Source organism: Schistocerca americana, chromosome 6 (genome assembly GCF_021461395.2).
Source record: "Schistocerca americana isolate TAMUIC-IGC-003095 chromosome 6, iqSchAmer2.1, whole genome shotgun sequence".
Classification (NCBI taxonomy): Eukaryota; Metazoa; Arthropoda; class Insecta; order Orthoptera; family Acrididae; genus Schistocerca; species Schistocerca americana.
Window position 1 is genome coordinate 292,578,229 of NC_060124.1, and position 22,105 is coordinate 292,600,333.

Consider the following 22,105-nt stretch of genomic DNA (forward strand, 5'->3'; position numbering starts at 1 on the left):
AAAGATTCCAACCGATTTCTCATACACAAACAACAGTAGACCGGCGTTGCCTGGTGAAACGTTGTTGTGATGCCTCGTTGTGATGGAGAAATGCGTACCATCACGTTTCCGACTTTGATAAAGGTCGGATTGTTGCCTATAGCGATTGCGGTTTATCGTATAGCGACATTGGTGCTCGCATTGTTCGAGATCCAATGACTGTTAGCATAATATGACATCTGTGAGTTCAGGGGGGTAATATGGAACGCCGTGCTGGATCCCAACGGCCTCGTATCACTAGCAGTCGAGATGACAGGCGTCGTATCCGCATGGCTGTAACGTATCGTGCAGGCACGGCTCGATCCCTGAGTCAACAGATGGGGACGTTTGCAAGACAACAACCATCTGTACGAACAGGTGGACGACGTTTGCAGCAGCATGGACTATCAGGTCGGAGACCATGGCTGCGGTTACCCTTGACGCAGCATGACAGACAGGAGCGCCTGCGTTGGTGTACTCAACGACGAACCTGGCTGCACGAATGGCAAAACATCATTTTTTCGGATAAATCCAGGTTCTGTTTACAGCATCATGATGGTCGCATCCGTGTTTGGCGACATCGCGGTCAACGCACACTGGAAGTGTGTATCCGTTATCGCCATACTGGCGTATCACCCGGCGTGATTCGGTGGTCTAGCGGTTCAGGCGCTCAGTCCGGAACCGCGCGACTACTACGGTCGCAGGTTCGAATCCTGCCTCGGGCGTGGATGTGTATGATGTCCTTAGGTTAGTTAGGTTTAAGTAGTTCTGAGTTCTAGGGGACTAATGACCTCAGATGTTAAGTCCCATAGTGCTCGGAGCCATTTTTGAACCCGGAGTGATGGTATGGGGTGCCATTGATTACGCGTCTCGGTCACCTCTTGTTCGCATTGACGGCACTTTGAACAGTGGACGTTACATTTCAGATATGTTACGACCCGTTGCTCTACCCTTCATTCGATCCCTGCGAAACCCTTATTTCAACAGGATAATGCACGACCGAATGTTGCAGGTACTGTACGGACCTTTCTGGATACAGAAAATGTTCGACTGCTGCCCTGGCCAGCACATTCTCTAGATCTTTCACCAACTGAAAGCGTCTGGTCAATGGTGGCCGAGCAACTGGCTCGTCACAATACGCCAGTCACTACTCTTGATTAACTGTGGTATCGTGTTGAAGCTGCATGGGCAGCTGTATCTGTACACACCACCCAAGCTCTGTTTGACACAATGCCCAGGCGTATCAAGGCCGTTATTACGGCCAGAGGTGGTTGTTCTGGGTACTGATTTCTCCGGATCTATGCACCCAAATTGCGTCAAAATGTAAGCAGATGTCAGTTCTAGTATAATATATTCGTCCAACGAATACCTGTTTATCATCTGCATTTCTTCTTAGTGTAGCAATTTTAATGGCCAGTAGTGTAGCTAAGAAATGAGCAATAATTGTTTTACTTACACCTATACTTAGAAATAAAACTCTAATAGAGTTCACATGTCCTTCACAAAAAGTGCCCGAACTCTTACGGGAATCGGCAACGCGCCGCGAGTTATGAGTATAATGGGCGGGGGCACTACGAAGGTAGTGCGGGACATTACGTTGAGAATGTGGGTTTCGCGGGAGGCGTGCCAGATATAAATCCCTGCAGTCGCGCTATTCTCTGTGTCCTCGGTGGCTCAGATGATTAGAGCGCCTGCCATGTAAGCAGGAGATCCCAGTTTAGAGTACCGGTCGGGGCACACATTTTCATCTGTCCCCGTTGACGTATGTGAACGCTTGTAAGCAGCTAACGGTGTTCATTTCATTGTAAAAACAAGTATTCGTCTAGTAAACCCCATGAACTTTATCACACTGACACACGCTGTTCTCCCGTTCCTTATGCAGCTGTAAACGTCACTTCCCCCTCTATTTTCAAAGCAGTTGCGCGGTATTTAGGGAATAGGGGTTGGAAACGTCCTGAAACTACGAAAGAAGACAGAGAAACCTGAATCAGGTTGTTTCGAAAAGGAAAATCTATTCAAGAAATGGTAGAAGCATCTGGTAGACCCACCAGTAGACTGAAGAGAATTATACATAGGTTTGATCAGTATTAAACGTACGAAAACCAGTCACGAAGCGATCCTCCTGCAGAAGGAAAAACGGTACCGCAAAAACTTAGGGAAGTAGAGAAAAATCCAAAACTTGCTATATGAAGTGTGCTTTGTGGAGCTGGATATGGAGACTGAAAAGTCCGTAAAAAACCACACATAACAAGAATCGACAGAAGGAACCAGGTTAAATTTATAAGAGAACATAGATCCAATGGGTTTGATTTCTTGGAGAAGGTTGTATTTACTGGGGAGGGTCAATCTTAGATGTTTACTTCAAATGGGCGAGTAACAGTATGGAGCAAAAAGGATTGTGAAATTCAAGAGAGAGATATAGCATTCTCAGGTAAACATGGAAGAAGTTCAGTGTTTGTCTGAGGCTGCCGGCCGGAGTGGCCGTGCTGTTCTAGGCGCTACTGTCTGGCACCGAGCGACCGCTACGGTCGCAGGTCCGAATCCTGCCTCGGGCATGGATGTGTGTGTTGTCCTTAGGTTAGTTAGGTTTAATTAGTTCTAACTTCTAGGTGACTGATGATCTCAGAAGTTAAGGCGCATAGTGCTCAGAGCCATTTGAAAAAATGGTTCAAATGGCTCTGAGCACTGTGGGACTTAACATCTATGGTCATCAGTCCCCTAGAACTTAGAACTACTTAAGCCTAACTAACCTAAGGACATCACACAACACCCAGCCATCACGAGGCAGAGAAAATCCCTGACCCCGCCGGGAATCGAACCAGGGAACCCGGGCGTGGGAAGCGACAACGCTACCGCACGACCACGAGATGCGGGCGGGAGCCATTTGAACCAGCCATTTGTCTGAGGCTATATAAGTGCAAATGGTATAGGGATTTTTTTTAATCGATGAAATTATGGACCACAAGGTTTACATAAATGGCCTAAGAAGCACATCTATCAAGAAGCATGAATAATATGGCTGTTTCTGAGGATTATATTTTCACGCAATCTAATGTTTCAAAATATACAGTTCTAGATGCAAGGCCGTGTCTGTTGCATAACACTCCCCACTGGACGCCGACATCACTGCAGTCGCTATATACTAATGCACCGGATAATTTGTGCAATTTACTCGACAAAAATATAACGAACATTAGATATCTAATAGAAATGATCTGATGGACCCTGTACTAGAGGAAAAGCAGAAAATTACGACGAAAACAACAGAATTTCTGGCGAAATCCATGGCAAGGAGAATGCAAGACATTATTAAGAAGAAAGGAGGACCGACTCAGTACTAACCGAAATATTCTCTGTTCAGAGTGTCATTTTCAATATTGCAGACAAGTACTTACTTTGGAATCTAAACCACCGATCTTTATTTTTGAGTGTATACTTATGTAAATGTAGATCTGAGTTTGTTTATTCTCCTTTTCGTTGTTTAATAAACCTGTCTGTGTCCCTTCCGTACTTCATTCTTACAATTTTCCAAAAATATTCAAATGTGTGTGAAATCTTATGGGACTTAACAGCTAAGGTCATCAGTCCCTAAGATTACACTCTACGTAACCTAAATTATCGTAAGGACAAACACACACACCCATGCCCAAGGGAGCACTCGAACCTCCGCCGGGACCAGCCGCACAGTCCATGACTGCAGCGCTTTAGACCGCTCGACAATTTTCCACCCTTCAACATAAACTCATGTGTCAGACGAATACTTTTTGGAGTATGTGCACCTAGCTACCCGCTCGCCCCAGCTAATCCGACCGTGCGATGGCTCTTGCTTGCTCCTCTGTCCTGGCCGCTATGCTGCAACGCGTCAACCACATATCGCTCAATTAAACCTACCATACTATACCATACCCATACCATACCATACCATAGCCACAACTAGCTTATGACCTACTGTTTGTAACTTCATGTGTCCTTCCTTTAGCCCGCATTCGACCTCCTCACTTGTCTTGTTTAATTCTAGCCCCATCCACCATTGTTAGTTTGCTATACTTGAGTCCATCATAAAGCAAATTCGCAACGTGCATGCTCTTAATTAAGGACTGAGCATTTTAGAGAAGAAAAATTATAAGGTATGGACTCATTAGTTACCTATTACGTCAAGATGTCACACGACACTTTCAAAATGATGGATCTGTCAGTTCAACATATTTCGTTATTCTATCCAAGTGCTTTAGGTTTAGCTTGTTCTACTATTTTAATTACCATACCGTTAATAATAGAAATTTGTAGTATCTCTAATATTACCGGAATAATACTTTTTAAGCTCTGCGTAATGACATTTACAATGAGAACTTGTAAAAGTTAGGCTGATACGCGTAAAATAAGGCTCTAACCTTGCTGGCTGAATTACACAGTCCAGCCACATTCATGTGACTAACTCTTATATTCGACATAGACGTGCAATAACCACTGACAGACGACAGGTATCAGCACAAGCATCGGAGGATATATAAAGCGCGTCGGAGGGATGCGGAAAACAGTGCTGACGTTGTCATAATGAGGAAACGTAATGATTTATATGACGTCCAAATCACCCTGACCATTGGTTCAAAATGGTTCAAATGGCTCGAAGCACTATGGGACTTTATATCTGAGGTCATCAGTCCCCTAGACTTAGCACTTCTTAAACGTAACTTGTAACCTCCACCGCATAAATATAAGATAATGATAATGAGCCAAATGTTGTCTTCCCACAAAACTGAATAATAAAAATGAACCAAGCGTAACCTGCTTGCAAAATTAAGAATAATAATGGCCCAAATGTAAACTCCCCACAAACATTAACTAATGAAGATTGCTCATTAAACCCACAATAAAGTTAATTAAATAATGAAGCATAAACTATGTGTAACATCTGAACACAAATAATTAAACCTGACAAATTTTATAAGGGCAGCGGCGCTGACCTTCGGCCCTGTGCAATAATTAAACCTGAACACAAAAACCAAAATTCTTACATCAGTAAACTCCATCAATATCTGCTCTTATTATTCGGCACAGCTCCGTGCAATACTGGCCCATGTTTAATTTTAATTCTTGGAGGGAATGCATAGGAAGTATTACTTGACTTGAAATGAATCTTTTTGTTTAAAACAGTTACTTTACAAGAAAATTATTATTGGGGCAATTCTTGAACAAATTAATTACAATTAACATATGTCATTAGCTGAGCGCAATGCTGCTTCATTACCTTCTAAAACAATATACCTCGTCCTGATTCGTGACCAGAGAAGGAAGGAGAGCACGCCGCCGACGCATGCCGACGGCCACTCAGTACAACCGTCCACTCGCTACAACTACTGCCTACTGACTACTACTGCCGACAGAGTGCCACTCGCAACTGAATTCTCGCTCTGCCGACTCCACACATACTAAATTCTCGCGCAGTCAAGCGCAGACTAGCAACGATAAATAACTCTCTGGTCGAAGATTCTGTCATGCCTCGCCATCGCTGGTAATGAATACATATGAAACGTACGCGTTTCATAACCCTCCACTGGGAGGGCAACATTTGGCAGCGATGGTGAGTCATTTGGACTTCCCATGAGCGACAAATTTTTTCTTAACTAATTAAATTTACAAACAGAGAATATACAGATGTAGAACATGAAGTAAATATGGTGCACATGGACCGAGTACAAAACATATTAGGCAATAACAAAATGTGAGTACAAAACATATTAACAAATGACATAAGTGCACATGCACTGAAAAATTCTTCAAAGTTTTCACAACAAATAGACATAATGAGTATAAATCTCTTGACAAATGACATAAGTGCACATGTGCTGTAGTTCAGATCATATCAGCAAAAAAAAAAAAAAAAAAAAAAAAAAAAAAAAAAAAAAAAAAAAATGTACATACAATGAGTAGAAATCATGTTAGAAAAATGACAAAGGTGCACACGCACTGAAGTAGTGAACATATCAGGAAATCACAAATGTATAGGCAACGAGTACAAATCATATTGAAAAATGATAAAAGTGCACAGGCACTGAAGTTCAGTACAATACATATTAACAAATGGCAGAAGTGCACACACACTGTAGTTCAGAACATATCAGCAAATCAAAACAATGTATTGGTCATGAATACAAATCATATTAGCAAAAAATGATTTTCACTATGTTACAAGAATTAGGATAGGAAAGGGAAGGATTGCATCATGGTTTAGCACTTCAGGTTGCACACAGCTGCACTGAAAGTCCGTATCTTTCTACTGGAGCACAACACCAAGTGAAACAATCTGAAGTTCTTTTCCCAGAAGTATTTATCAGCGTAGCCAAGACACTGAAATGTCGTAGTAATATTCCATGCTATCATTTTGGGAGTACATTAGGTACACCAAACAGTGGGACCATAATAACATCTCCCTCGCTTACAGTGGTGGACAGCATGTCGTGTCAACACCATGTTCTTGTAAGGTACACCAACGTAGAATTAGTGCAAAAACCAAATATAGTGCTCCACGATCAAGAGGATATACAGGACAAACGGATATTGCAGTAATTCAAGGTAGTTAGGTCAGAAGGTGAAGGACGTTAAGTTACATACTAGTCTTCATTGATAATTACATTAGTAGTTTGCGGCATTCATTGCCCAGTTATTGAACATTTCTGTACCATGTATGTAGTATTACAGAATAATGCTCATAAGTTGCTTTACAGAGAACATTGGCACTCATTCCCTAATTACAAATCATCAGAAGTCATTACATAATTATATTCATGTGGTGTTTTACAGAGAACATTGGCACTCATTTCCTAATTACAAATCATCAGAAGTCATTACTTAAAACAGGAGGTAGTCAATAACATAGTATTACAGAATAATGTTCATAATTAATCATTAGTCATCTCAATACAGTAATCATTAGCATTCATTTCCCTGTTACAAAGCATAAAACAGGAGGTAGTCAATAACATAGTATTACAGAATAATGTTCATAATTAATCATTGGTCATCTCAATACAGTAATCAGTAGCATTCATTTCCCAGTTACAAAGCATAAAAAAGGTGGTAGTCAATAACATAGTATTACAGAATAATGTTCATAATTAATCATTGGTCATCTCAATACAGTAATCAGTAGCATTCATTTCCCAGTTACAAAGCATTATTATTATACTGTAATCATTACTCAAAGTCTGTGGTTGGAAAACATCATTTAGTATTACTCATAACTCTTTTAAATTGGTAGCATTATTTGGGACTGGTAATACTTTCCTTTTTTTGTGTTAGCAATGCATTGCGTTGGGTAATTACAGGGGAAAGAAAAAGATTGCTTTTGGGTTGTTGCTGTAAATGAAAATGTGTAACGTCCTTCGTCATGAGTCAGCTGTAGCAAGATTATGAAACAAATAGAGTATATGTAATCACCTTCATAAATGACATAGACTTAATGAACAACTGCTTATAGCACATTAATTTCATAAATAATTTCTCCTGCAAAATATACAAAAATGGATTATTAAACTGAAAGAAGAAACGCATTTTATGCTGAAAAGTAGTGAACTTCGAATTAACAGGTAATGAAATGTGTATAAAATTGTGTTCCATAGCTGTCCCTTCCAAAACCTTCAGTCATCATACTATGCAATATAATACCTACTGTCAAAACGAACTGCAACAAATACTTAAATAATTACATAGCATAAATACATAACTTCAACAATATCCTCATCTGTAAAGAAAAAACTTCATTATCCATCACTTCATTATCTATATTATAATAACTCCATTATCATCATCACCTGTAAAGAAAAACTTCATTATTCATAGTAGCATATTCTTCATCATTATTCATCATCATTCATTATCATCTGCAAAAAAAATCACTTCATTATTCATTATACAACTATTCCTTATTTCTATCATATTTCATCACTAAAACTAAGATGTGTAGTTCTGTCTGACAGTTTGCATCAATCGCTTCGTATTCTGAAAGAAAAAAGACTGCTATTCTACGATGTGTATAGTATATTCTTGTTAATGCTTGTTAATTCTGATCCATTTACTCTTCATCACGAAGTACTGCATTCTCTTTCGCTCCTTCCGATGGTGAAATTCCCATTTTGTTTAATTTATTTCTTTCACGCATCATTTCTTTCTGAAATTGATGAACAAAGATTAATGTCTTGCATTTACATAATATACTCACTAAATAATGACTGGTTTATGGTAACATAATTAAGCATACAGCACAACATGACAGAAAACGTAATATGTGAAAAAAATAGTGTTCAGAGGCAAAAATGTACCTAGTGTATCACAATGTAGCAGTAAAGTAGTCACGATGTAGAGATATCATAAGGCAAAATGTCAAAGTCAACTGGTGTTTGCTATATCTTAACTATTTCATAGTGCATACAAACAAAATATGAAAACAATCGTACAAACATAAAAAAAATAATGACAAGAAATGTGACCTTCTTTCTGTTCAGCTTGTATGTTGTGTAGTTAATAGAGGCGAGAATTGAAGACTTTAATAGAGAAAAAATTTGATAAAATTAATATATCACTAGATAGAATTGCATAATTATTCGTAACATACGTAATTTTATCTGGAAAATGTGCGCTGTCTAATGAGTAACGACAAGAAAAGCGACCTGCTAACCTTACCTTGCCGGGCACTTGCCAAGAAAAAATACGATAATCATCAGTAAGTAGTCACATAAATATAATTGCATAAGTGGTCATAAGATGTGTAAATTCATCTGGGAAAATATGCACGGTCTGATGTGTAACGACAAGAAAAGCGACCTGCTAGCCTTACCTTGCCGGGCACTTGCCAAGAAAAAATACGACAGTTATCAGTAAGTAGTCATGTGAATATAATTGCATAAGTGATCATAAAATTAGCAAATGGCATTATGGCATGTTAAATCATAAAGTATCTTCATTCAATAAAAAGGTCTGACGTTCGACACGTGATGGTTTCCTTTCGATTTTCTGGTTTCAAAGTTTCGACGTGTAGAACATTAGGATGAGGAATGCTGCGAATTCGATATGGACCTGCGTATAGAAGCTCAAATTTACTGCATCTACTCTTTCCTTTGTTGGATAAATAGTGTGTACATACTAATATCTTCTGTCCAATGTGAAAGTCACGGCGTGTGCAAACCTGTTTTTGCTGTCTTCTCCGGCGTTCTGCGGCATGTTTGATGTTGTCAGCGCAATGTCAATTATTTCATGGTGTCGTAGTCGACGAGATGTAGGAAATGTTACTAATTCTTTAATTTTGTTAGGTGGTTCAGCATTTTTCAGTATAACAAACGGAGATAGCATAGTGGATTCATTGGGTATGGAATTAATTACATCCTGGAATGAGTGTATGTGTGTGTCTCAATCAATATGTCTTTTATGGCAGTAAATTCTACACAGTTTACCAATTTCTTTCATTAATCGTTCACAAGGGTTCGAAGAAGCATGGTACCTGGATATATATATCGGAGAAATGTTTCTAGCTCGTAACATACGTGTCCATATAGCAAATCGAAATTGTGATCCATTGTCGGAAATTACTTTTATCACATGCCCTACATGAAATAGAAAATGTTTTACAAATGCTTTCGAAACAGTTTTAGCAGTAGCTTTGCGTAACGGAGTGAAGGTAACAAATTTTGAAGTGAGTTCAACAGCGACAAAGATGTAGCAAAAACCTCTATTAGTTCTGGGAATCGGACCAAAAATGTCTACAGCGGCCATGTGTCTTAGTTTAACAGGTACAATGGGATATAATGGAGGAATATGTGAAGTCGTGTCTGACTTAGCTTTCTGGCAGATTTTACATGACGCTAAAACTCGTCGTATACGTTTCTCCATGTTGGCAAAATAACAGATCTGTCTCAGTATAAGAAAACATTTTCAAGCTCCGTAATGTGCATAACTTAAATGAGTATACCAGATTAATTTGTTAACAAGTTCATCAGGAATGCATAATAACCAATTGTTGTTGTCAGGATGAGAGCGGCGAAACAGAATGTCATTGCGTACAGTGTAATGGTTTCTAATGGTAACATTATTCCTATCTTGCCAACGGTGTTTAATCTCTTTCCACACGTTGTCTTTACTCTGTTATTGTGCTATGTCTTGTAATGACGACGAAATAAGATTTTCAAATGCAACTTGTTGAATGTACATGACGCTGAAATTTGCTTTGCAGAAGTTGGTTGCTATGTCTTGCCGATTGTTGCTGAGAGAACGGGATAGTGCGTCTGCTACAACATTTTGTGTGCCGGGAATGTGAACTATTGTGAAATTAAATTACTGCAAATAAAGTTTCCATCTGCTTAATCTGTCGTGAGTGAATTTAGCCGAAAGTAAAAATTGTATTGCTCTATGGTCTGTGTAAACGGTGGTGTGTCTTCCATAAAGAAAATGTCTAAATCTTGTAAAAGCCCATACAACACATAATGTTTCAAGTTCAGTAACAGAATAATTTCGTTCAGCAGGTGACAGAATGCGACTTGCAAATGCGATGTTTTTAATTACTGTACAACCATCTTCTTCCATTTCCTGAAAAATGTGTACACCTAGAGCGGTGTTAGAACTGTCGGTAGCAATGGAAAAATGTCTAGTAAGATCTGGGTGCGATAAAAGTGGTGAATTCAACAAGGCGTGTTTCAAATAACATTCTCGTGAACAAGATTCTGCGTGTCAAAATTATTGCTTGCGTTACTGGAATATGCAACCTGTACTGTATCTGGTCAAATTCTATCTGACGTGTTATTATTTTCAGGAGGATGCTGTGGCATTTCGACTGTTTGAACTGTTCTGTTATTTCTTCCTGACGTATTACGGTATGGATGACACCTATTGTCTGGTTCATTCATGATAATATGTTGTTGCTGATGTTCTTGCTGCTGAAAAGATCGACTGTTATTAAATGTACGCTGAAAAATTGTGCTCATTATTCTTACGTTTGTCATGATAGTCACTTCTATACGGCGCATTTGCGATAGTAATTGAAATAATGTGTTTTCTGTACGTAGTTATTTCTTTGCTGCCGTGCGTTACTATTCGTTGGAGCTGAGACTATACGTGCACGCGGCGAAACATTAAAGTTTGGTTGACCTTGTAGACTGCATTGTTGGTTAGGTATGCTAACCGGCTGACTTTGATGCTATTGCGGTGAAAAAAAACCTCTATTGTTACCAAAATGCGTTCGCTGTTGCTTAAAATTTTGTACATACTGATGATTAAAATTTCTCTGTTATTAAAGTTCTCGTGTTTGTCATTTCTGGAGCGTCTAATGAAAAATTGTCACTTTCGGTATAACTTGTCGTATCAGGTTTTCTTTACTCATTTTTCTTAATACTAGGTAGAGTAATAGTTAAAGAGCTGTTTTGATGGATATAAAGGATAGTAGAAGAGAAGGCAGCAGTGCAGAAAACTAAAGATGAAACAGCACTACTACAGCTCGGGGCCCTATGCACGCTACGGCAGATATTCATTAAAGCGTAATGAATCCCCTGAGGTCTATTACGCGCTGCAAATAAATTTCAGCTTTTGTGTTACAGGCAATCGCGGTAAAAATTCAGAAATAAATTGCTGTATCCATGCTAATTGTTGTTTCTTCATTACAGGCAATGCTATTGATAGTACAAAAATAAATTGTCGTATCCAGTTCAAAGCGTGTACCTGTGCTCTGTCATTATTAAGTTCCTTAAATTTTCTTACGGATAAAAATTGCTCGTAATCTACGTTCTCGTCACTGAATTTGAGAACACGTTGAGGTTTGTGTGAGAATCTGTTTGTCTGTGTCATTTCGGATTTCAAGTTGCGTAGCTTTTCAGATTTTAAGTCGCGTAGCTTTTCGGATTTTAACTCGCGTAGCTTTTCGGATTTTAACTCGCGTAGCTTTTCGGATTTTAACTCGCGTAGCTTTTCGGATTTTAACTCGCGTAGTCTCTGTAAATTGCTCAAGTTACACTGACTGACTGAGTGTGAGAAATGTTTGCAACGTGGCGTATTCTGTGACGTGTTATTAACTGAAACAATTTTCTTTTCTGCTACTTTAATACTTTCGTCAATTTGGCTGATCTGTTGTGCAAATTTCTTATCGTTTTCCGTACCCAGAGTGTGTGAAAGTTCTGGTGATTTTAAATTAAACTCGTCGTGTACCTGTGCTCTGTCATTTTCAAATACTTTAGATTTTCTTACGGATAGGAATTTCTCGTGATCAACGTTATCGTCTCTGAACGTGTGAACAGGTTCACGATTACATAAGAATCTATTTGTCTCTGTCACTTCGTATTCTAAGTCACGTTGTTTCTGTAAATTGCCAAACCGACACTGGCTGTGTGAGTGTGCTTGCAACGTGGCGGATTCTGTGACGTGTTAGTGAGTGAAACAATTTTAATTTCTGTCACTTTAAAACATTCGTCAATTTGATTGTTCTGTTGTTCACATTGATTACCGACTTCCGTGTTCAGAGTGTGTGAAATTTCTGGTGACTTAAGATTAAACTCGTAGCGTATCTGTGTTGCGTTTTTAGGACATTGTTCAGTGACTGCATTAATTTCGTCTTTCACTGATTCTGTTGTGCCTACAGGTGTACTACTTAATTCTTGTGCAACAGTTCCAACTTCTTCATTACTGTTACTAGCACAAGCCTTAGTATCCTCACGTAATTGTTCTTTCGTATTGTGACGTTGCACGGTAACATCTGTAATCTGTTCACTAACTTGTTTGTTCTGTTCGTTAAGGTTGTCGTGTTTTTCGTTCGTCAGTTTGAAACTTTCATTAAGTTGTTTGAAATTGTTCTCTTCTCTTTCATTCTGTTGTTTGAAATAGTTGTCTAGTTTTTCAGCAAGTTGTTTAAAAAGTGCCATAACTAGATCCAACCCAATATAACCTACTCTATTCTCTGCGCTGTTTGATGGCGTACCTGCAATTGTCACGTTTTGTGTGACCATTTGGTCATTTTGTGATTCTCGAAAATGTTTGACAATCGGATGTGCACTGTTAGTCACTACCTCGGAATCAAACAAATCTGTCCTACTTTGAGTATACTGTTCCTTTTCGTTGGAAAAATTTGTCTGTTCATCTCGTAAATCCTGCAAATAGGGTGTGTCAAGCTGGGCAGCGCTCAGTGCAACAGAACGCCCCGCGTCATCAATTGTCGTTAATTAACAGACGACGCAATTGAATTTATCTGTTCATCAATAAGATCAAAATCAACATTAGTGGTCGGTACACATTGATTGTCCGTAAATGGAGGATTGTCATCATTATACTGCGTGTCACAAGTACTATCGCTCAAATTATTAGAATCAGCTATTTCATTCATTACACATCGCGATGTACTGTTAACAGTTTTTCGCGGCATTTTTACACAAATCACAATTATTCAATAATGAAACAAAGACAATACAAAATGCAACAAACACAAATACAACAGAGAGCAACGAACTGCCGATGATCTGTGAAAGAAAGTGACAAAATTAATAAATGCGTTGCGCCAAAGCTAATTATATTAAGTAAATAAGAGCAGATATCTGATTACTCATCAGAAGATTCACAAAGAAATACGATCCTGGTCCAGATGTCGCCAAGTGTAACCTCCCCCGCAAAAATATAAGATAATGATAATGAGCCAAATGTTGTCTTCCCACAAAACTGAATAATAAAAATGAACCAAGCGTAACCTGCTTGCAAAATTAAGAATAATAATGGCCCAAATGTAAACTCCCCACAAACATTAACTAATGAAGATTGCTCATTAAACCCACAATAAAATTAATTAAACAATGAAGCATAAACTATGTGTAACATCTGAACACAAATAATTAAACCTAACAAATTTTATAAGGGCAGCGGCGCTGACCTTCGGCCCTGTGCAATAATTAAACCTGAACACAAAAACCAAAATTCTTACATCAGTAAACTCCATCAATATCTGCTCTTATTGTTCGGCACAGCTCCGTGCAATGCTGGCCCATGTTTAATTTTAATTTTTGGAGGGAATGCATAGGAAGTATTACTTGACTTGAAATGAATCTTTTTGTTTAAAACAGTTACTTTATAAGAAAATTATTATTGGGGCAATTCTTGAACAAATTAATTACAATTAACATATGTCATTAGCTGAGCGCAATGCTGCTTCATTACCTTCTAAAACAATATACCTCGTCCTGAATCGTGACCAGAGAAGGAAGGGGAGCACGCCGCCGACGCATGCCGACGGCCGCTCAGTACAACCGTCCACTCGCTACAACTACTGCCTACTGACTACTACTGCCGACAGAGTGCCACTCGCAACTGAATTCTCGCTCTGCCGACTCCACACACACTAAACTCTCGCGCAGTCAAGCGCAGACTAGCAACGATAAATAACTCTCTGGTCAGAGATTCTGTCATGCCTCGCCATCGCTCGTAATGAATACATATGAAACGTACGCGTTTCAAACTAACCTAGGGACATCACATACATTCATGCCCGAGGCAGGATTCGAACCTGCGACCGTAGCAGCAGCTCGGTTCTGGACTGAAGCGCCTAGAACCGCTCGGCCACAGCAGCCGGCCCTGACCATCGGCTTTCGGACCAAGATTGAAAGCGTTTCTGAAACGGCTAAGTTTCATGGCCTGGGGAATGTTTTCGTGGAATTCCCTGGATTACCCCGTGATTCTGTCAGGCTCAATGACTCAACACAAGTACGCATCTATCCTTGGGGACTATGTCCACCCCTATATTCAGTTTGTTATTCCTAAGCACGATGGCATCTACCAGCAGGACAATGCAACAGTGCAACGGGTCATGGTTCGAAGAGCACGAGGATAAGTTCACCGTCCGCTGTACACGAAACGCCCCGGATTTAAACCCAAATGAGAATCTGTGGGACTACCTCCATCGGGCTGCACTCGTCTTGGTTCCTCAACCGAGTCGCCATGGCTCCACATCCCCGTCACTAAGTTTCAAAATCTCATCGAGTCTCTTTCTCCATGCCTCGCAGCTGTCCGCTCAGCAGAAAGTGGTTATTCAGGCGTTTGACGGTCGTCACATAAATGTGACCAGACAGTGTATATGCATCAATAAATGAAACAAATAAGTGTTTTTACATAAAAAAGTGGAGCAAATTTTAACTTCCATCACGTCAGCACTGATGCAAGGAGAGGCAAGGGGTGTCATGAGTGGTCATAATCCTCCCTCACCCCCCTCCCCCTCAAAGAAAAAAATATCAATAGAAGCTTTTATATTTTTACGTAGGCCAGATTCCAAATTTCGCAGCTAACTTTCGGAGGAGAAAGTAGCATGTAAACTAACATTCCAGAAAACGGTTCTACAAACTGCTAGCTACGTGGAACACGGGACACATTTCACTTGTTTGTGTGGGGTCCTGTGTACGTGGGTATAGGAGCACCATCACAAGTACAGATCTAGTTACGTACGTTCACATTCATAGCCCGTAGTTCAAAAATGGTTCAAATGACTCTAAGCACTACGGGACTTAACATCTGAAGTCATCAGTCCCATAGACTTAGAAACTACTTGGCCGCCCAGTGTGGCCGTGCGGTTCTAGGCGCTTCAGTTTGGAACCGTGCGACCGCTACGGTCGCAGGTTCGAATCCTGCCTCGGGCATTGATGCTTTCCTTAGGTTAGTTAGGTTTAAGTAGTTGTAAGTTCTAGGGGACTGATGACCTCAGATGTTAAGTCCCATAATGCTCAGAGCCATTTGAACGAAGCCATTTTTAGAAACTACTTAAACCTAACTAACCTAAGGACATCACACACATCCATGCCCAAGGCAGGATTCGAACCTGCGACCGTAGCCCGCAGTTGCTCTGAGCAGATACGAAACTCAGAGGTCGACAGTTCCGGATTGTATAGTGGGTAATCAAACACTTCCCATCGAAAACGCTGCGCAGGTGTCCTCACAGACCTTGCAGTATGCGGCCGGGAACTGTCGAGTAGAAGGAAGAGCATGACAATTAGGTTGTGTCAGCTTCCATGAAATCAGGCAAAATCTCTCGGTAACCAGCCATATTTGGCAGAACACATTATTTTCTAGACAACTGTGCGCTCAGAACTGAGAAGAACGAAGTGACGCTATCTATGGCTACAAAGAGATGGAGAGATTTTGCTGTTGTTGTGCGACGCTATGAAGCTCCATTGCGAACGTTTAGTTAGTCGATGGCACAATATACAAATTCAAGAAAATAATACGCATTCAAGGTGTGTATTCATCAATTTATAAAAGATTTGACAAACATTCTTCCGATATCAAGTGAGGCAGGTCGATCGGAGGTGCAGTGTGGAATGATACTGCGAGCCTGCATCTTTTCACGGTCAGTATTCTTCGAGAGAGTATCTCAGAAGCAATGAACTTTTCGCTGACAAAAAAGTTACACACATCAATCCATACGCCTCCTAAAACATAGCACCTAGCTGTGCCGAACGATCTTCGTAGCGAAATAAACATTTTTGGGATTTCAGGTGGAGCAGTCCGACGAGGAGTATCAGCGAGATCGACGCTGCGGGACATATATCTAGCTCTCCTGTGGTATTTAAAATCAAAGACTTACATTCTTTTGCTTTTAAGAGAATGAAGCTAAAAAGTAAATAAAACCACTGGAAATCATAAATAAAAATATCAAAAATAAATAAAAGCAGAGAAATTTCTTAAACAAAATTTCTTATATAAATACATAAATTAATTAAAATATAATAAACTAGAGACACTGTGAAACACGTCTGTGAAGAGCTTCATCAGATTTTCACTGTGGTTCCTATTTCGCTACTGATCGTTCCTTACTTTCCGAATAGTCGTAGTATATTGTGCAAATTATGATGTTCTGGGCGTTGTGAGAGTTTGTTACTATTATAGTTCTTAGATTAATTATATCACGCACACTCTTATTAAATTTTGGACGAATACTTTTCACATGCTATGGGTCTTGCTCTTTTTCTGGCTTTCACAGGTTAGACCTATCGACCTGTTCTCGCACCATTTCCACGCTTTAACTGGCTCCCCTATGTGCCTCTTTCCTTTGGGGTTACGCCTATGCAGAGTGATCAGAAGGAGTCTGAAAAGTCCATCAGAAACAATGTGAAAAGATTGTAAGAGTGTTGCAGCGTAGTTTGTGCCGAGAATTAATTTTTAACAAAAAAATTAGATACGTTGAGCCGTTTCCGAGTTAATTTGAACTGAAGTTATTCAACCAGGCCGTTGCGTGCGCAGATTCAAGCGACCCGCCAGAGATGATGCAGCCAAACGTGTTCTTCGTTTGGTTTTCTAAAACCGAACAAGAGAATGGTACAAAGACTGGACACTGGACGGTAGTAAGAATTTAATTAAGTCGGAAACGGTACAACGTAACGAAATTTTTTCTTAACAGTTATTTCTTAGCACAACCCCCATTGCAACACCCTTACAAGCAAGGCTGTTTCCGACCGCCCTGCATACTTTACGGCCACCTATGGAATGCTTGTTTTTTTTCCATTCGTTCCAAATATTCCGCCCAGTTTTGTTTACCTTTTCCTCGTTATGTCATTTATTGCAAAAACATGTAGCTTTTGGCTCATGTTTTCATTAGGAATCCAGTCCAACTTTGTGTACCGTTTGATTGTAAAAATTTTATTTCAGCCGCCTGGAACAACTAGAATCTTCACTCATCGTAACACAGGCTTCACTGCCATACAGAGTTTCATTTTTGTCTGTTTTTGTGTACTTTTTAATTTCTGCTTACAATACCACATAGAGCGTGTGCCAGAAGAAATTGTCAGTATTCAGAGCTATGACAGGTACTGCCACTCGAAAAAAAAAATATCAAGTAAACTGGGGGCTAAAATGCATACCTTCAGAGATATGAGCACTTCTTCACCTTCGATACTGTGAAAGAAATCTCTTCGGTGCAAGCCCTTTGGTTGCATATTTTGAGAGGTGGCAATATGGATCAAAACATGAAAAAATATTCGTTAAATATGGGCTCTGAAGTGCTTATTTTAAAATCTATGATCATTTGTTCATCTTCGCTTCTACTGAACAAGTGTTCTTAGCTCTTAAGGTATGCATTTTAGAGGACATGTTTAATAGACATTTTTGCTTTGAACGATAGTTCCAGGCATATCACTGAATGCTGACCATTCTGCCTGGGAGTCTGATATCTCTGTAATTTAAACCTCAACCCTTGCAAACCTGAATTTCTTCTGAAGGAAGGAAAATTTTTCTCTGTGTGGTGATTCTTTTATAATGTTTTTAGAAGCAAGATTTGTGCAAAAATATGTACCTGTTTTCAGAACATACTTTGTACACTTGGCTTCATTTTACGGACCCAAAATAATTAGCTACGAAATTTTCTCTATTGTAATAAATAGTAAAATTATCATTCAATAATTACCATTGAAAACAATAATAATAATATTCAATTATACAGTGGAATACAGCGAACCAACCACATCCGTGTATTTTGGTGCTCATGAACTGCTGCGCTCTTCTACATTAACTTTCTTACACTTTCATGGTGATGCCCAACAGTTGGCAGCACTTGGGCATGGTGAAAATGTTAAGATTCACAAATGTGTACCTCAGGTTTCTATTGAGAAAAAATACTTCTGTTGCACCTAAGACACAATAAACGTTAATGTACACAATTGTAGCCAGAAGACCTGAAAGGGTTAATATGTGCACCCCTCTCTTCGTGAAAAGAAATATTGAAATGTTGTATGAGCTCCAAAATCACATCTTCAATTACAAATTCGTTTCATACTGGGTAATTCCCATGGAATGTCATTGTCTTCATTTTATTTACCGCTATCGTAAAATTATGAGGATTTTTCAATTAATTTTAAAAGATGGAATTATTTTTGCAGTTTGTTTTCAGAATTTCCATTAATACAGTGATATCAGCAAATAATAGTATGGTAAGATATTATTTCTTGTTTATGTTGACCCTCTGCAACACTTTCTCTCCATTTTCGGATGTCATCGTCTATGTAGCTATTGCAAAGAGTACGTTATAAAGTACACAGCTGTCTCACTCCTTTGTTTATTATAATATTTTTCCTTGTGTAATTTGTGGATACCAAGTAGTGGAGAGTATTGTATCTTGGAACATTTTTCAGGCCTTTGATTCTAGCCTGACCTGTAACAGAGGTTTAAGATCTTTCAATATTCCAGTTTTATGTGCTACAGTCAACTTTTGAAACTGAAAAAATTACTCCAAAAGAACTAAAGTTTTTCAAAATGTGAAAAGTTGGTCGAAGGTCCATCTTGGTCATGTAGCTAGGAACCAATATTCTATTGAAATTTAAAACCGTTTCAGTTGAAAAAGTCTTGTAAATACTATGTTTAGTCGTCTACCTGACGTATTATTAGCCTGCTGTACACTAATGATCAGGAAGTGAAATCAAATAACACAGAAGTACCATAAGAAACCATTTACTAGTTAAACACATTTTGAAACTGAAGCTATTGGAAACAACCACAAACTTCCATTTTCAAGGCCAGTAAAATTGTTAAGACATTACCAAAACTGGGTACATTTGCAAATATTACATGTTCCACGGCAAAAGGTCTTCTGTTAAAAGTTATAGGATGGTGAAGGACCATCCATACATTATACAAGTAGTTTTAAAAATATATACAGTTCGTGCCAGAAATGTTGTGACAATTCTCGGTATGTCCATCTTTTTAGAGATGGTTGTGGAACTCGGTTGTTCAATAGAGGATGTCAAATTAAACACCTTTCAGCTGTCAAATTTCCAACCTCATTTTATTTGGCAACCAGTTTCAGTGTTTCACTGCGCCATCTTCAGGCCCCTCACCGACGTGTAGGCAGAATCTACCTCGGTTGTAATCAAACCAAGGGACAGCAATACTGGTATTATTAGATATTTGCCACACTTGCCGGCAGGTGATGGTTGATGTGATTATTGTAGCAAATATCTTCTGATACCGGTATTGCTGGCCCCTGTTTTGATCAGAAGCAAGGTTGACTCTTCCTTCACGTCGGTCAGGGGCCTGAAGACGGCGTAGTAGAACGCTGAAACTGGTTGCCAAATAAAATGAGGTCGGAAATTTGACAGCTTAAAGGTGTTTAATTTGACACCCTCTGTTGTGACAATGTTCGAGGGCTGTAGAAGTTGTCTTGAGGAACAAATCGAGATTAGAAATCCTTGTCCAGAATCGCCACCTAACGACGCTATAGAACGACGAAATTACAGGCGCCGGCCCCTGCAGCTAGGCTATCCCTTCAGCAGCAAATGTGACTTTGAACGCTGACGGACCGTAGGCGGGACGTCTCTAAGAGTTGTTTGCTATTCAGTGATCGCGACTAATTGCCATGGTTGCCAGTGGAGAAGATGGAGCTAACTGCTGCTTAGAAACGCCTCACCGATAATGATTTGGATGTTCTGCTACCTCGGTGGATGACGGTTTTGGAGAAGAGTTCCCACCCGCAATTTATTTTTCTTCTGGAACTCTCTAAAATCTCTAATGTTTTCGTTGTACTTGAGAAAAATAAACTACAGATGGAAACGTGTGTCTGAAACTTTCATCCACCTAGGCAACCAAACATCGCATTTAAAGGACACAGAGCCTGTCTACGCAGTAGCTAGCTCAATATTCTCCATTGTCAATCGTGGCAATCAGCTGCGTACAGTGAACAACAAGAAACAGTGCGGGACGTTCCGCCTACGGTCCGTCAGCGCACGAAGTCACGCTTGCTGCTGGACGGATGATCTAGTGGTAGGGCCTGGTGCCTCTAACTTCGACCTTCTACAGATTCGTTGGATGGCGTTTCCGGACACGCGTTCCTATCCTCCATTTGTTCCTCAAAACGCCCTCAACAAGCCCCGCGTAGTTTATCGCAAGCTTTCTGGGACACCCTATAGAGTTGTACTTGCCATAAGATCTGTAACTAAAGAATTAACAGTATATGCAAAAAAGTTTTAATATGTAATACAGCACTTAAACGTATATAACTCAAAATATTTGCAAATACTGCACAAAGCCCAACGTCATTTCCAACAACAACAAAAACTGTAGCAAATAGCAGATACTGCTTACGGCCAAGAGACTTAACTACCGATCAAAATCATCATGTGTTCCTAGGGCATTACCGAGCGAGGTGGCGCAGTGGTTAGCACACTGGACTCGCATTCGGGAGGACGACGGTTCAATCCCGCGTCCGGCCATCCTGATTTAGGTTTTCCGTGATTTCCCTAAATCGCTCCAGGCAAATGCCGGGATGGTTCCTCTGAAAGGGCACGGCCGACTTCCTTCCCTGTCCTTCCCTAATCCGATGAGACCGATGACCTCGCTGTTTGGTCTCTTTCCCAAAAACCAACCAACCAATCCTAGGGCATTATGTTCTATGTACAACACTCTACCCTATAATATAAATTCCATTATACACACTCTTCATGCAATTCATAACTGCTCTTTTCTATACTTTCCCCCTGGTTCTATCTTTTTTTTATGCAAATTCTCCTCTTTTCTGTACTATTTATTACACAATTAGTACATTAATTCTAGATGACCTATACCTCGCATCATGCTGCTTTGTTCTTCCAGAAGTACAATTTTCTTTGATCTGTTATCTAATACATCTGAATATATTATGTACATTGTGTTCAACATATTATAGTTATTTCTCTGAATTAGTATTTCTTGTATGCTATGCTAAGGCCATGCACTAAGAAGCAATTCCTATTATTATCATATTAAAACATTTTGTACATTTTATAGTTATCATTAAAATCGTGGGAACGTGTGACACATTAAATGTGTTGCTGGCAACAAGGAGGGGAGGGGGAGCTGGAGCAACCAGAAACACACTGTGCCTCACACTCCCAAAAGCGAACTCTGGATCCGCGCCTGGATCAAGTTTCAATTAACTCTCTGCGATATTGTATAATTTCTGGTCTTTCATTAACTTTCTTAATTAGGTACAATATTAATAATTAACTTCGATAAGATTCATGCTTTAACAGTTTACAAGAAGAACTTGTAACTCGTTCGGTTTGTTTCAGTTGCCTTCGAACCAAGCTCCAGAAACAGCAGTAGAAACTCATTAAAGTTTTGT